The sequence below is a fragment of the Dama dama genome, chromosome 13 (genome assembly GCF_033118175.1).
Source record: "Dama dama isolate Ldn47 chromosome 13, ASM3311817v1, whole genome shotgun sequence".
NCBI lineage: Eukaryota > Metazoa > Chordata > Mammalia > Artiodactyla > Cervidae > Dama > Dama dama.
Window position 1 is genome coordinate 55,837,950 of NC_083693.1, and position 6,000 is coordinate 55,843,949.

The following is a 6,000-nucleotide window of genomic DNA, read 5'->3' on the forward strand; positions in this document are numbered from 1 at the left end:
TGAGTTTCCAGCTTAATTATGGAAGGCTTATTACAACAGATTTCTAGGGCCTGGTCTGGAGTTTCTGATTCAGGAGGTCCTGGGTGGGGACTGAGCACTTGCATTTCTGTGGAGTTTCTGGGGGTGCTAGTGCTGCTGGTTTGGAAACCCCACTTTGTGAACTCCAGAGGTTGAGAAGCTGTAGTCTAATCTTTGAATCTTTTGATAAAACTTGCTCTCATGTGTTAAATATGAAGCATTTTGGTTGTAGAAATTAAAATGTTAACCAAACCCCCGAAATGTCTGTCTCTACCTCTGTGGGGACCATTCCTCACTTTCCACATGTGCCTGTTCCTCCCAGCTGATCCTTCAGAGGGTGACTCCCACCTGCTTAGGAAGGCCTGAGTCACACAACTGTGTCATCTCTCCAGCCCCTCTCCAGTACCTGCTTTTCACTTGTTCAAGGACACCGCCTCCTTTCTCCATGGGTATACAGTTTGTGCTTGAGGGAAGATGTTTCATCTTTCCTACTGTACAGTTAACTCCTTAAATACAAAGTCTGTGCCCTTCCTTATTTTGTTTTGCTTCACAGGGGGTGCTTTCTTGACGCGCAACAGATGTTTGATTAATGAATGAATGTTTCATTGGGAGAACGATACATTTAATTCCTTTAAGTTAGAGCCAGAATGGTTTATGTTTTATATTTTCCACTTGAAGGATCTGTCTTCACAACGATGACAGTTATTCTTTAATTTAACTCAGAAGGTAGGTTGTGTTTGGGATAAGCATCTTTATAGTAAGATATTAAAATTCAAGGAACACTTTAGTAAGGTGCTAAGGCTTTTTTTACTGGTTTCCTAGAAATAATCCTCTACTCTGGCTACAGAAACTGCGGTTCCTGGACCAACAGCATCGGTCTTACCTGGGAATGTATTAGAAACCCAGGATCTTGGGGTTCACCCCAGAATCAGAATCTATAGGTGTTTTGTCTGTGCATTCAAATTTGAGAAGCACCGCATTACTCAGAAGAATTTCCTTCTGACTAAAAAAAGAGTACTTAAAAATAGTGACAAGTCAGTGCTGGAATTTTTGTTATTGGTGATTGTAAGTTTGTTTAAAAAGCTTTTTTTTTTTTTTTTTTTTTAAACTAGATGCCCTTGTGGTAACTGGGAACTCTGCTGTGGGTTTGTAACCATCATCAAAGGTTCTTATTAAATGGACTTCATGTTGTGCTAGATACTATTAAATAAAGGTAATGAATCTGAGATTTACCACAAAATGACACATCATTGATGTGGGTAAGCACCTATTGAGACACAATTAAACACATGACCCATATAGATGTAACATCAATTCAACATGAGTGAATTTGTTTTTGAAGTTTTTGTTATTATTCACCCCCTATTAGCCAATGTCTTTGATTTGAGAGTTTTCAGAGCAAGCTTTTTTTTTTTTTTTAGCTATTTGGATATAGAGATTTGGTATTAAACAGTCAGCTGCCATAATAATAAAGGCATCTTCTCTTTGACTTTCATTTATAGTATAACTCGTGTAAATGAGTCAGGCATCAAAGGCATAAAAACAGTCTTAAATAAATTGTCAAAAGTAAGGGAAAGTGTTTAGGTCCTTTGTATTAAAATGTTCACTCATAATTTAGGGTTCAAAGTTTGTCATTATTATCCAAATACAAAAACATTCATTTAGCTTATTTGAGATTACTAGACTTACAATATTGATTTTCCTACTCCCTCGTGAATAGATTGTGCAATATTTAATGTGCAAGGCTTCTGTGGGATATGAACTTCCTTGGTTAACAAGATCTCTTTCCTTTTATGACAGTTGTGATTCTCAAAAGATGCTCGTTAGTAAGGTCAGAGCTGCTCTGAAAACATGCTCAGTGATGGATGAGCAGATCAGCAAGGCTATTGAAGGAGTTTCTGAGCTTTATATGTCTTGTTCATTACTGTGCTCTTTTTCATTTCTCTGGGAGGTTTTGTGTGACATAATTTAACAAAGAACAGTGTCATCAAAAAGCTATTTAGGATATGGGTTACAATGCTGGTTGTAAACATTCTGCCCTCCCAGGCCTGAGAATATTAGAACAAGGGAATATAGCAGTTAATTATAAAAATATCTTTTTCCATTTTATATATTATAGTATTTGGATGAATTATTTCTTTACCATTGAAGACTTTACTTTTTAAAGTCTACTTACTAGTTATATCATCACTGTTAAACTTCTAGCACATAAATAATTAATATATTATTCATAAAAATTTTGTTTCATTGATGTTGTTTTTATTGGAGACTGTGGGGTTGAAAACACCCAGTGGGTGATACTATTTCAAAATACAGTATGACCATGGTCATTATGAGCAGAACGTGATAATACCCATCTCTTCTTAATGGGAGAATTAAAACATCTCCAAATCCCATATGCGCTTTTCTCAGTTACATGAAAATTAGCATTGTAAACAGTCAAGTCTCTTGTAAGCTATATTTCCCCATGGGGAACCCTGCTTTCTCTCTCTGCTTCCTCTCCTCAACATAAAAAAAATTAGTCCTGAATTCAGTAGTAGACAGCATAGCATAGAAAAGGCATTTGATACATCGTTATAGAAATAAGTAACTTAATATTGGGGGGGAAATTTGACCTCTCAAAAGAAAAAAATGGAATTTAAAACATGAACATAGATGTCAGTAAATTCACAGCAAAAAGTCAGAACTTACTGCCAGGATATAGAAGGTAGTCATGTATGTTTCATATCAGTAATAGTGATGAGCATTTCACACTAATATTAATGTGGTTTAATATTCATAATAATAAACTTCTGCATAAATACATATAAGTTCCTTGATCTCACCCTGTGTCAATTTTCTAAATCAAAGCAAATTTGAAGGAAGATACGTTTGTTCCCAGAGATGAAATAATTTAAAAGACTAGGGCAATTTTTTTTTTCTGAAGTGCATATCTGGACTAAGGTTTAGAATTGCATGTCTGGAAATACTATTCATAATCTGCTTTTCTCTCCTTTTCTTTCCTTTTTGCACGTATTTATTTTGGCCAGCTGGCGAGACAGATCTTTTTCAGGGGCTCAGCCTTCCAGTCTGAGTGTGATTCTCCAAAACCAATCTTTGGATCAAATTCCCGTCTTACTTGCTCTGGTGTCTGAACAGTGTTGATGTCACGGGGGCATGGCGATCTAGTTGTCTGTCCCAAATGCCTGGTGATGTGCCAAGTAAAGAGCTTAGCTAAGAGGCCACAGGCTACCCTGCCTCATGAGGGGAAAGAGGTTGCAGTACAGTCCTTGGGCAACCTGTCTCCCTTTTGTGACTCCCATGTCAGCTGATTACTATGAAAGTGGACACAGGGGTCCCCGGAAGAAAAAATGGTTCCCTTTCCTAGCATGGTTGTCACCTTGTCTGGTTTTGTCCATCCATCTATGGGCTCACAAAAGGTTAGTTCAGGGAGGCAGGGCTGGAAAGTTATTCTTGCTCTGGCTTTGTTATTTCCCCATGGCATTGGTTCTGGGGGAAATGTAAAATTTGGTTCCATTAAAGGTGGAATTTGTTCTAATGAGGTTTCAAGATTTGGGGCTAACTTTGGGCCCTGTTCATCCTAGTCAGTCTTAGAGATGACCCTCCTTCTCAGAGATTCTGAAATTCCAGACCTAGGCATCCCCTGAGAAAGCCAGGTGGGATCCACTGCCTGGGAAGCAATGCCCCCTTGGAGTTGGAGAGGCTGAATGTGGGGCTTCTCACTTCTGTGTCAACTGTAGCTTTGGAACACGAGCCACAGGAGGTTTACCAGGTTCTGTAGGTAACATCATGGACCTGAATTCGAGCAAACTCTGGGAGATAGTGGAGGACAGAGGAGCCTGGTGGGCCACAGTCCATGGGGTTGCAGAGTTGGACACAACTTAGTGACTGAACTACACAAATACCTCACTCTCTTGTAATCTTGAATGTGGGGATCTCAGGTAATGTGGTCATAAAATATTCTACTATCAAATCCCTTGAGCACCTTGCTCTCCTTCCTTCCATTGTGGTCCTTTACAGACTAAATGACCACTTTCATCTTTCCCTACTTGAGATAGATGAGGCATCATGGTTAGTAGAAAGGCATTGGATCTGGTTGTCAGAACTAGGTTTTCTAGTCTCGACTCTACCAGTTGTGTCAGCTCGGCTGCTCTGAGCTTGTTTTTAGGATTGGGTCTTCAAGTCCCGTCTAGCCTTTGAAGGTCTATGGATTTGACGAGAATAGAATTACCTGCTCAGCCTACCCAACTGGGTTGTTGTGGGAATTAAAGGAGATCATATTTATGAAACCACTTTGTAAATCCTCTACAAAAGATGAAGGAATGTGATACTATTAATTCCTTCTGAAGAATCAAAATAGCTTGCAATTTATTTCTAATCTTCAAGACTGTGTATATATCTTTTGTATTGTCTTTAATGATGTGCACCATAATGCAAGACAAATGAACAGACTAATCTCTTTCCCCCTAGATGTTACTCCAAGTCATTCTAAAGCAAGAGGTTGGAGGGAGGAACTTTTTTTTGAAAACAGAGGTCAAATTAATCCCGGGTACACAGGGTTCTGGATTTTTTTTTCCTACTCCTTTCAAAGTTCTGAGAAGCAGGTGAGTTTACTTTTTCACTCCAGAGAGCTTAAACAGAGCTGGGGACTCAACATAGTATCTCCCCTAGGTGGGGAGAAAAGTGCTGTAGTTTAGGACAACCCATAACTGGGGGCCAGTGGGTGGCAATGGCAGGAAGTACACATCAGAGACCCCAGAAAAATAATGATATGGTTTGTACCTGACTGTCACTGTTGAGACACAGCACCGTTAAACTAGGTCATCTCTCCAGTTGTGATAGTAAAAGAATATTTCCCATTGTTCCAACTCACAGGGTGGTGTAGAAGCTAAAATACCCCCAAGTATTTTATATATCTCTAGCTTATCTATCTATCTGTCCCTATAATTGGATGCAGCTTTAGAGTACTATAGAAAAAATGAGAGTCCTCTTTAAGGGTACTGAACTGAATTCTTCATGCACAGTGGTTCTCTTTCCAGTTAGCCTGTATGCTCTTTGAGGACAGAACTATGTCTTAGGCTCTTTTCATATTATCTTCCCTACTTTAACAGCGTCAGACCCAACCCTTGATCTATAGCAGGTACTTGATAACCTCTATAGATGAAGAGATGGATGCTCAGACAGAGAGGGAGGAGCCTTGGGATAGGAGGCCCCGTTCTTACTCCTACCTTCCTTTATGTCCTTTAGTTTTAAGCATATGGTTAAAGTTAAAGCTTAACCTTGGTAAGGTTAAGCACTGTCCTTCCAACTACTAATGAAACCTGGTAAGGTGTGCAAAGTGCTCCAGGCAGGTGAATCCCAAAGACATTGCCTACCTTCTGCCCACTCTTCCATGTGGTGAATTCTAGATCACTTCAAGATACTAGCCTATTAGAAGGAGGAGTCATCAAAAGTGACTTTTAAAAAATCAGGCTTCTGGAGAGTGGTGCAGATCAAAGGAAGGGGACCAGCAGTGTTTATAATGGTATTGAAATTTAATTTCAATGCTGACCTTTTATTTGACATTTTAGATGATGCTATGGATATGCTCAGTTATTTGTTCTTAACATATTTTCCATCTTTTGAGGGCACTAATCTACTTATATTCAAAGTCAGTAAAAGAGTAAAGTAAACTTTGGGCTTAAAAATACCTTTTGGAAAAAAGAGTTCATTCACAATAGCAACAAAATATGCAATGCATATGAATTATCTTAAGCAATATTCAAGACTATGAAAAGGCATAAAACTACAAAGAGGCAAAAGAAAATATGGGAAAGAAAAATCATGTTCCTAGATGAGAAGAGTTCTGTGTGTATGTGCACACGTGCTAATTTCCCCAAATATATGAAGTTACAAATTCTATTAGGACTTAATAACACACATCTAAAGTTCATCTGGGGCTTCCCTGGTGGTGATGATAAAGAATCTGCCTGCAATGCAGGA